Below are 11,708 nucleotides of genomic sequence, written 5' to 3'. Positions count from 1 at the left end.
GAGCCCTTTTCTTCCAAGATGTGTTTGCTTGTTTGTTTATTTATTTGCTTGCTTGTTTGTTTGTTTGATTGTTCGTTTGTTCGTTTGTTTGTTTGTTTTGTGGGTTTTGTTTTTGTTTCTTTGTTTGAGTGTTTGTTTGCTTGTTCCTTTATCTGTTACATTATTTACATCAACGGCTTCGAATGACAGAATCTGAATACTGATTTTATTTCTGAAAAGAAGGTTTTGATAGTCGACAAGTTATCTGTTGCAAAATGTTTGAAGATTTGACAAAAATATAAGTGTTAAAAGCTGATATCAACTACTTAAAGACAGCATTATGAGCCAGGTGGTTAAAACCTGGAAATACTTCTAAAAGCCAGCCAGTTCCAGAGGAAAGAAAAAGGCAGAACAAAGAAGTTCAGTTTGTAGTTACATAAATATACTATGATAGTTTGTTCACCCCCACACATTTACCGTCCGGACACCTGATTGCCGAAGCTGCTTGCAAAACAAACAGACAATGCCTCTAATTGTGGATAGATGATCAAAGTTGTGTCCTCAGTCAAAACATTCTTTCTCCAAGAATTCCGTTTGGGCGGAAGACATTTCTTGCGATATACCTTTGTAACCCGGCCAATAATATTCGTTGCTCACTCGCGGTGAGACATCAAAAGAACAAAAGGTGTGTGTGGTCGTATGGTTGCGGCAGTACACTTCCAATTAGCAGTTTTTTCTTTGCACCTCATTTGTTATTTAATGATCGAGTTGCGTGGCTTCAGGACACATGTACTCACACACAGACTTTGCAAGGATGGCACGGCCCTGTTTAAAAAAATTGTATCGTGCAAATTAATAAATATTTCTTATATAATGCAATTAATAATAACTAAGATGACTTGAAATTGTCGATTAAGTTGTACTTTCCCAAACAAAAACACATTATTATTTAAGCAAAAGATTAAGACACACTTCAACGCTCAGCTTTTACAAAACAAGACAAAACCAGAAGCAACATACAAGACAGGTCAGTATTAAGGACGTTTCTTTTTAAACAAACCAAAACACTCACAAGTAGGCCTACATCGACCCAATGGTCTTTATAGTTAACAGACAAGGAAAAACGTATATGAGACAAATGAAATAAATGAAACTTATCTTAACAGATTGCAGTTGATCTCTGATATGGCGGGATGATTTTTTAGTCTTGACTTTCGAACGTTAGCAGTCTTCCTGTTTTGGAGACAAAACTAGTGTAACAAAATCAACATAAACTCAAATTATTACAGAGCCAAAACTATCTTTATCATCTCACTCACATAATTGCGGATGTTTCGTCCTTCTTTTAGATCATTACTTTGTGCCAGAATGCAGCGATGACAGTAATTGATGAATACATAAATATACTGTTCAAAAAAAGAAACGCATTGTTGCTACTTGCCAAATTTGTTTTATTTTTCGAAAAAATTAACAGAAAATCCAATATTTAGATTATTTGTTTGAAATTTGGTATGGACACAGTTGAATGCACACACAGTTCATTTGCATCTTCAAATCAATCAGTCAATCAATACGATTGGGTGCCGAGGCTGTCAAGTCAGTAGGGGGTGTGACTGCCTTGAGCAGCAACAACTGCCCGGCACCTTCTGGGCATGGACTGGATCAGATGCCGGATATCTTGCTGTGGGATGGTGTCCCACTCCTCCTGAAGTGCCTGCAATAGATCGCGGTGATTTGCCGGCGCTTCTTCTCGCCTGCGCACACGTCTGTCCAATTCATCCCAGAGGTGTTCTATCGGGTTCATGTCTGGCGACATGGATGGCCAGGGAAGCACCTGGACATGGTGGTCGGTGAGGAACTGGGTGGTGAGTCGTGCTGTGTGCGGGCGAGCGTTGTCCTGCTGGAATATGGCATCCTGGTCAGCCAGAAGAGGAAGGGCGTGTGGGCGCAGAATTTCCTCCACGTATCGCTGGGCAGTTATGCGCCCTTGGACGTGCACCAGGGTGCTCCTTCCAGCGGTATTGATCGCCCCCCACACCATGACGCCTCCACCACCATGAACGGTGCCTCATCCACACAGTTGGGCGCGTAACGTTCGTTTACTCTCCGGTAGACCCTCCTCCGACCATCATGTCGCTGGAGCAGGAAGTAGGACTCGTCGCTGAACCACACGTGTCTCCAGTGATTCCGGACGGTCCAGCGAAGGTGCTGGTTGCCCCACTGCACTCGGTTCTGGCGATGGCGGCGGGTGAGGACAGCTCCTCTGTGAGGTCTGCGAGCTCTCAAACCAGCTTCATGCAGGCGGTTCCGCACGGTCTGGTCCGATAATCGGTGTGGCCCGGGGAGAGCCTGGACAGAAGATGAGGCCGACAGGAAACGATTCCGGAGGTGGCGGAGCCGTATGAAGCGGTCGTGAGCAGCAGTTGTTGCCCTTGGTCTTCCTGCTCGTGGCAAGTCAGCAACGGAGCCAGTGGCTTCAAACCTGACCCACAGTCTACTGATGGTGCTCTGGGACACGTGGAAGTGCCTGGCGATTGCACTTTGACTTTGGCCTGCTTGTAAACGACCCAATGCAATTTGGCGGTCTTCTCTGCTCAATCGGGCCATCTTTCGTCGCTGAATTGTCGTCTGATTTCTTTGTGGCGAACAATCCGCTTTTATGGGTTTTGGAAGACATGGTGAGAGCTCAATATTCCCCGAGTTTCACGAGATTACACCGAAGCATGACGAGTGGTCATGCCAAATGAGCAATTTTGACATTGTAGCCACTGATAACGCATGCGTCACGTGCAGAGCTCACTTGTGGCAATGGACGAAAGGTCGACGACCAGATAAACATTTTCTGCAGTTTGGTGGATATCCTTGTAGCCATATAACTAAATTAACCAAATATTACAAGCTATGCGTTTCTTTTTTTGAACAGTATAGATCAATAGACGAACACATAAAGCAATCCTGTAAAATCCCCAAAGAGTCCCAGAAGCTTTTATCTGGGATAGAGCGTCCTTCCATTTCGACACAACACAAAAATATAATTCAGCTTGGCTGCTTTCTGGGCACAGTTGGAATATTTTGCTAAATCAATTTCTTAAATAACACCTATGTCAATTTGCAACAGGAATTCAAGTAAACGTCCCACTCAGCGCAGAAATCAGTCAATCGGTTGATTCTTTGATTATGTGTCCATGCTAGTGGAAGACTGCTCTTATCCCATGTACAAGCTGTGCGACTGCCGGGGCTGGACCTATAGTGCATGAGAAGGAGAGGAGTCTAAAGGAAGGCATGGGTAAAGCGGCTGCATGGCCACCAGCATGCCCCCCCCCCCCCCCCATTCAGATGCTGTTTAAATCAAACATTTGCAAGAAGTATTTTGAGTGTCTCCTTAAGATTTTTTGATAAGGAAAATTTGCCATCGCGGCTCAATCTGAGGGCGGAGGGGGGGAGGGGGGGTGACTTCCGAAATCAAAGACCCCCCCCCCCTCTCCCCTTCAGATTCGGCCGCGAGGACAGATCTGTGGAGGTGTTACCGTGTACATGATCGTTTACACGGAAAGCACAGCATTTTTAATATGAGTTGAACTTGGAATGAAAGCTATACGTAGCTATATGTTTGCCATCGAGTTCAAGTTGTGCTGACGTTAACAGTTAATCCACACCAAGATAATGACGCGTTTTTTGTTATTGTTATCAAAAGCTCCTTTGGGTTTGGTTTTTGAAATAACATAAGTTATAACACACATAAAAACCCAAAAACCCTCAATACGAATAGCATTGTTAAGAATTTTCTTTTTTTAATCAACGAAAACTGGCTTTAAACCAGGTCCTTTAAACTAGGTCACTACAAAATGGGCAAGTGTAGTACTATCAACATGAATGTAGAACACACAAACCATGTCTAACCATACAAACTCCGTACAAAAAGAAAACAAACCATAGCTGTCTCCCAAGCTGACAGGACCACGAGAAATCAATCATCATCAAACAAAGCATGGTATGAACAGGACAAAGTACACTGTGTACAAAACAACCGCTTTCATCCCATCAAAAATGAATGCGTGAGAGTGCTTGCGAGACTGAGAATTCCGCTTGTATCATCACTATGCACCTATAACATCGCAGCTCTCAAGCAATCTACAAAACAATACGGAGACACACACACACGCACACACAAACACACACTCTCTCTCTCTCTCTCTCTCTCTCTCTCTCTCTCTCTCTCTATCTCTCTCTCTCTCTCTCGTTCTCTCTCTCGTTCTCTCTCTCTTTCTCTCTCTCTCTCTCTCTCTCTCTCTCTCTCTCTCTCTCTCTCTCTCTCTCTCTCTCTCTCTCTCTATCTCTCTCTCTCTCTCTCACACACACACACACAAAGAGACAGACATATACTGGCACAGAGAAAAAGAGAGATTGAGACAGGGAAAGACAGATAGACAGACAGATAGACAGACAGATGGACAGACAGACAGATAGAAACACACACACACACACTCACACACACACACACATACACAATCAAACACACACACACATACATACACACACACACACACACACACACACACATCTCACAACCCCAGCCCCACCGCCACACACAACCAAATCCAACATCACCACCACACCACCTGAGACTGAACTTAGACCGCTTAGCTCACACTCACACAGAGACATCAAACATGGCCGACATCATTCTTCCGCTGCACCGAGCGACCTCCAGCGGTGATACATCCAACAAAAGAAACTCTCACAGATTCTCCGCGACGTGGCCCCAGGGTGTGTGCAAGAAAATTGTGCTGCTCACAACTGCTGCCTCTCGCTCCTTACCGCGAGATTTGTCTATTTGTCCGAGATCTTGTTTGGCCAAACAGTCAATGAGCCTTGCAATATTGGCCTATTGACAGAGCCAAACTGAGTGTCCTTGTGTCTATTCTTCCCCGGGTGTTTGAATGAAACAAGGGTGGGCACTGAGGAGCCCAATAACTGAAGATCAATGTCTTGCGTAAGAGTCAAGAATTCGGTACGCCTTTTGCAATGGATTACAACTTAGAGGCTGCTGCTGCTGCTTCTGCTGCTGTAAGCTAAGAGATTGTTAACAGTAATTTCCAGTGGAACCCCCTTCTTAAGCAACTCCTTCCCCAATTGAAGACTTCGCCCTTGCTTTTTTTTCAGAATGTTTGTTCGTAACGTCTACAAATATTTCCTCCATATCACCACTTCCTCCCTTCTTGAACTTAATTGTCTCGATTGTTTGCGTCTTAAAATGTGAGGATGTGAGGGAAATTGGGGGAGGGGGGAGCCGGAGAGATGTTCTGCTGTATGTGCTTATGTCTTTTCGGCTCGATGCTTCTGGGGATGAAGGGTGGGGGGGGGGTGCGGGGAGGGAGGAGAGTATGGGGTTCAAACAAGGGCTGATACCCTCCGCCTGCCAGTCGATGGGATCAAGTGATCAAATAAATTATGCCTATAGACAAACGGAAGGCGTTCGCGTGGAGGAGAGAACGATAGATGCATGTTGCACGAGTCTGGCCGGCACCGTTCTGAAAAGGTGAGAGACAAAAGCTACGCTGTTCGATATAATCATTTGATGGTATACAAAAGGAAGGTAATTAAGTGGAGAACTTTCCTGTGCTAATCTGTTTTATAGCCAGAGGAGAAAGGTGAGTTTATTATGTGTGTGTGAGAAGAGGAGGGTCATGCAGATGTAGGGAGAAAACAAACAGAGGTCAAGTACGAGGATGAATCTCAAAAGGACGAAAATCAATTTATTTCCAAAGGGCAAAAGAGAAAGTGTATTGTCATCATGTCCAAGGCATTTCATTGTGAAAGTTCATTATGAGATGGGTAACAACAACGACAGCTTGTCAGTAGGTAACAAATAGCCGGGTCTTTGGCCACGGTCGATAAAGATAAAATAGAAGACGGTATGCTCCTCTCGGACCGAAAATATACTGGTCTGTCAACAGCCCACCAAACATCTTATGTTTTACCGTGCATGGTCATGACCCTCCCATACTCCTGAAGCCTTGGGAATACCTTTGATACTCCTCACACTGCAACCCTGTCCCTCGCCTTAGTGGGTTTTTTTGAGAATAAGAATGAACTGCCATTTTAGTGAAGATTTGGACGATTTTGACATCAGGTCTTGCTGGATTTGTGTTATAATGCCATGCACGTACATGTTCATATAAACCTTATCAACGTATAGCAATTAGTGAAAGAAAATCTGCTCTTATACATCCAGGACGGTACCATTGCTTCTGTCTCTGAACTGAACACGATGGAAAACACACACGCGCGCACACACACACACACGCACACGCACACGCATACGCACACGCACACACACACACACACACACGCACGCACACACACACACACACACACACACGTGCACACACACACACACACACACACACACACACACGCACACACACACTCACACTCACACAAAGAACACATATTGAAAAAAAGCCTGCATGCGAGAAACGTATTTAGATGAAGAATTAAATTCTTAATCAGATTTAATCCTAATGAAAATAAAGCGATTTCTGTTGAAAATCCAACCTGAATCCTAGGAATTATTGCCGAAGATTAGGTAACACCAATCAACACGCCAACGTAAAAGCACACCACTTAAACACACAGATCAGTGCCAGCCAGGCTTCCAGACTGGCAGGTTTATGCACGTCATATTGCAACGATTGCAGTTATTACAGAGATTGCGGAGAGAATGATCGATTACACAGTACAACACCCAGACAAACACTATGTCATTTTTCTATTCTCGGACTGCCTTTAGTGGCACCTGTGTTTACCCCACCTCCACCCCGCCTCCAAACGGTAGCCCAGGGGACGATCTGGTGACATCAAACGAGATGTCACACGGCCGGTCTGAGACGAGAAAAAAGACGTTATCTTGGCTCGATTCCGTGCCATAGTTCGGTCGTTTTCCACGCAACTTCCATATTGCCATCCAGAGAGATTTTCGATCCTCGTGACACCGTAATCTGGACCCGTTTTCACAGCAGGTGTGCTTTTCACTGATTTCAATCTGATGTCTTCCATGCTACACTGCCAACGCTAAGTGACCTCATAAACTTTTCAAATTAAAAACACAACCGCCGCGACGGAGACTCAGCCAATCAAGTCGGCGCTGAATGATTCATCTCAACGATTGGCTGACCTCTGTGAACGAACGTTCGACATTTTTTGTATTAGCACTTGCACGCTCATGTTTTGAAAAATAACAACGCCTGGTTCCGAGCACATCCAATTAGGGAAACGAGATCTGTATGTGTAGTAACTTAGAGGACTGAGATGCAACAGAATGAGAGATTATTGTGTTTCTTTTAGATTGCTACATTTTTGTGTTGGTGTGTTTGATATCGTTGGTTGGTTTTATTTGGTACTTTTTTTATTATCGAACCTTTCCATCGACATGAAACAGTCAACTGTTAATCTGTTTGAACTTTGAAAGGTTTTACGAATAACAGGTTTGTTTCTCCTTTTCTTTCTGTTTCGTTTTTTCCCCTCCCGAGTGAGGTAGGGTGAGGGTAGGAGGAGGGGGGGGGGCGGTGTCAAAGCATCTGTGGACAATAGTTTGATGTAAATCTGTATAATACCTTTGAATTCCTACAAAAAATATAAATGTTTCCACTTTCCTCTGAACGTCTAATCTTGTCATGGAAAAGGTCCAGAGAAACAAATGGATGCGTTTTAGTTATCTACCTCGACGACATAATGTTCTGGCCAGTGAACGTATAACTATATATTCTCCACAGTTTAGCTGGTTTTCAAAGACTAAACGGTTCGCTCATGTTGAACGTAAACAAATATTATTATTTTTTTATTTAGTCAAGGTCCCTTGAAACTCTTTTAGCCTATTCTCGAGCAAAGTCTTCAACAGCTCTGAGACATTATGTGTATTACAGAAATATCACTTCAACCAGGTAAATTAAGCAAGTGTTAATAATTAATTTTCGTTGGTTGTTGCTTACTGGTGATATTTTTCTTCTTGTGTTTTTCTTTTATTTCTCTTCTTTTTGTTCTCTTCTTTTTGTTTTCTTTTTCCTTTTCTTTTTCTTTTTCTGTTTTCTTTCTTTTGTTTCCTTTTGTGTGTGTGTGAGTGTGGCAGGCTCTTCTAGCGGCTGCATGAGTGAATGTCTTCATTTTCTGAAGTTCTTATTCGCTATGTGTGCGTGAAGCAGGGGCATGCAGCAGGAGCGAGAGGCGGTGTTTACGTTCACAAGTCGACCCGTCAGATCTCTTGTCTGTGATAAGTCCTGAGTGATTAGCTCCTGCTTTTAAAGAAGATCTACGAGAAGTATACTCCCCTTAGCGCCCCCCCCCCCCCCTCCTCCCCCCACCTCATTCCCACAAACTTCTCCTTCCCTCGAAAACTCAGCAGGCGACAATCTCTCTCCCTCTGAAAGTGCTCATCTCTCTCTGTCTCTGAAAATATTAGTATATCTCTCTGTCTGCTCAGTCTATCTCTGTAAATGTCTATCTGTCTGTCTGTCTTGTCTGTCTGTCTGTCTGTCTGTCTGTCTTTCTATCAGTCTGTCTGTCTGTCTGTCTTTCTCTCTCTCTCTCTCTCTCTCTCTCTCTCTGTCTCTGTCTCTCTCACTTTCTCTCTCTCTCTCACTCTCACGCTCTCTCTCACTTTCTCTCTCTCTCTCTCTCCCTCTTTCTCTGTCTCCCTCTCTATCTCTCTCTCGCTCTCTCTCTGTGTCTCTGTCTCTGTCTCTGTCTCTCTCTCTCTCTCTCTCTCTCTATCTATCTCCTTTCTCTATCTCTCTCTCTCTCTCTCTCTCTCTCTCTCTCTCTCTCTCTCTCTCTCTCGGGCTGGATGTAAAAAAGCAGACCACTGCTTAATCTATTACCCTCGTTAAATAAAGAATTGTCATTGTCATTGTCAATCTCTCTCTCTCTCTCTCTCTCTCTCTCTCTCTCTCTCTCTCTCTCTCTCTCTCTCTCTCTCTCTCTCTCTCTCTCTCTCTCTCTCTCTCTCTCTCTCTCTCTCTCTCTCTCTTTGCGGCGTGTGTGCGTATCTGTCTGCGTGGGTCTGCATGTGTGTGTGGCCGTCTGTGGCCGCATGTGTCTGTTGCTGTGTCTGTGTGTCTGTGTGTATGTGCCCTTCTGTGACGACGTGAACTGTTAAGTGGTTTGTTTATCCTGGCATGTCGGCTTGTCTATGTTTACACGCATATGAGCACTCAAGTTGTAAATAAAAACGACAGTGAACGGAATAACTGTAGGCAAACATGCTGTTGACCGTCAACATTAGAGTTCATTCAGCAACGCAGAAGTGTAAGACTGTCGACTTCTTTTCATCTTTACCGACGATTTAAAGGCACATTCTTTGCCCATGTAAATAATTCGATTCACCATCTCAGATCTGCCCAGGCTTTAACTGGGAATAAGACCATCCCATCACTTGAACACTTACCCAAAGCCAATTGTCTATCTGCAGTCTGTACAGTTTAAAAAAAATGTATTAATGACTTTCGAAGCTGATAATGATGTCAATCAGCTAAATTAGTTTATAAAAATAGTCCTAATCTTCAATGGAAGTATAGCTAAAGGCCGGAACGGACACGGGTCAACTTTATGTGCAGAACAAGGGCGGGTATCCATGTCCAACCGCCGTGTCGTCACTATGGTGCGTTAAATATCTCGGTCATCCTGCCAGAAGTGCATGCAGGTGGCTGATTACAACTAAAAGTGCAAGTAGCGCGACTCTTGTGTTTGCTAGCTTTCCACTGGGAGCAAGCGAACAAAAATTCTTAGCGATGGGATAATAGAAATAAATGAAACGCAGCGCTTCCTTCAAAATAGCATGTGATTAGGACATACACAAAAAATATGACAACAATTCACGACAAATTGACGACGACTACGACAGTATGGTCGTCGCAGAAGACAACGACGACGGATAATACAGCACACGCTTTTATGAAAAAAAGGCACTTTCAAGCTCAACAGGCCTATTCAAAGTCATCAGATTGAAAATCGTCCGAACAGATCAAATAGCTCGTCCATTTGAAAAGCGAATCCAATCGATCAGGTGTCAAATTTGAGGTCAGTCACGTATGCCCAAAATGTTGAGAGTGACTATCGCATCACCAATCAAGTGCTCTACCAACTAAGCTACTAGGCCCCAAAGATGTAAAAGGTCGAACCTATAAGACCAGAGACATCACTGACCAATGCACGGCCATGCATCACGCACACACACACACACACACACACGCGCACACACACACACACACACACACACACCTCCCCCTTCCCTCCCCCTACAACTGAGGCGTAAAAAATGCGTGGTTACGTTAACCCGACCTAACCCAAGTATCACGATCAGTGATCTAGACCAGTCCCCCATGTCAATTTACTCTTTTCGACCGACTTAAACTAAAACTGCTCGGTCGTACGGCCGCGTTTTTCCTTAACAATATAGTCCATTTGCAGTCAAAGTGAGTGTGTACAAAGTTATTTTCAATACAAAGCTCCATTCCACGATCAACAGGGGAAAGACAGCACGTGCGTGCAGACACTGCGGCCTGAGGCTGCAATCGATCTAATAATTACCTTGGCCGACAAATAAATACTAGACCTGTCGAGTCTGAAACCTGCCTTACGATTCACGAATAGAAGTGGATCTTGGCAGGAAATTAAGCGAAAATTGCTGAATTAATCTGACTAGTGTAACGCTTGAGATTTTTAAATTTACTGATTTGTGCAACCTGCAGTGCAAGAGTGTCTCTACTTTATTAGTTTCAACGTCTATATCCCTTTGTGTTATTTGCATTTTTGCTTCAGGTGTCCAGTGTGAACGAACAACATGCAGAAATGATACCAAACAGTATTAGTAATATTCATCAAAATGTAAGGGTGTAACTATTAGTTTACGTTTTTACACACGCATACGCGCGCGCTAACGCATACACACACGCAAGCACACATCGAAGCACGCGCGCACGTATGCATGCATGCACGTTCCACATGTGAAACAAATCTGACACATTTTATTGTCACCAATACCACTTTATACAGTCTGATGTTTAATTAGTTTTAATGAGCTGTTAATCTGACAGCTTAAATAACCGCACCTTATATTGTTGGCGTTTGCTTTCTTGTACATAAATACTCTTTGTGTTGTGCCCAGCGAGGTAAAACTACAATTTGACACCTGAGGTATTTTGTATATTAACCTTCTGTCACATAAACATCACCAACAGACTGTTGAAAAGAGCAATATTTCATGTCATCGACTATTCAAAAACGCCAGCTGCAAAATGTCCATTTGTGTGAATGTGCTCTTTAGGCTTGTGCCTGTAAAAGTGCTTTTGGAAACGTTGCTCTATAGTTTAGAAATATATATTAAAAAACATTATTGTGTAACTGTCAATTAACACCCTCCCATCCCACCCATCCCTCTCTGTGTCTATGTCTGTCTGTCTGTCTGTCTCTCTGTCTCTCTGTCTCTGTCTCTGTCTCTCTCTCTCTCTCTCTCTCTCTCTCTCTCTCTCTCTCTCTCTCTCTCTCTCACTCTCTCTCTCTCTCATCGCTTATTGTGCATTTTCTCAAAGGGTAGCTATAGAACGTATAACATGCTTTCGTTTATTTGTTTTTTTCTCTCTTACTTCCATGTTTGATCGCAGATGTTCCACAACTATTTATCAGCTCTGAAATATACTTACAAAGGTTGTACATTTTGTTAAAGGCTATTATAC

This window comes from Littorina saxatilis, linkage group LG1 (genome assembly GCF_037325665.1).
Source record: "Littorina saxatilis isolate snail1 linkage group LG1, US_GU_Lsax_2.0, whole genome shotgun sequence".
Lineage (NCBI taxonomy): Eukaryota > Metazoa > Mollusca > Gastropoda > Littorinimorpha > Littorinidae > Littorina > Littorina saxatilis.
The sequence above is the reverse complement of the archived record's forward strand: the minus strand, read 5'-3'. Positions refer to the sequence as shown.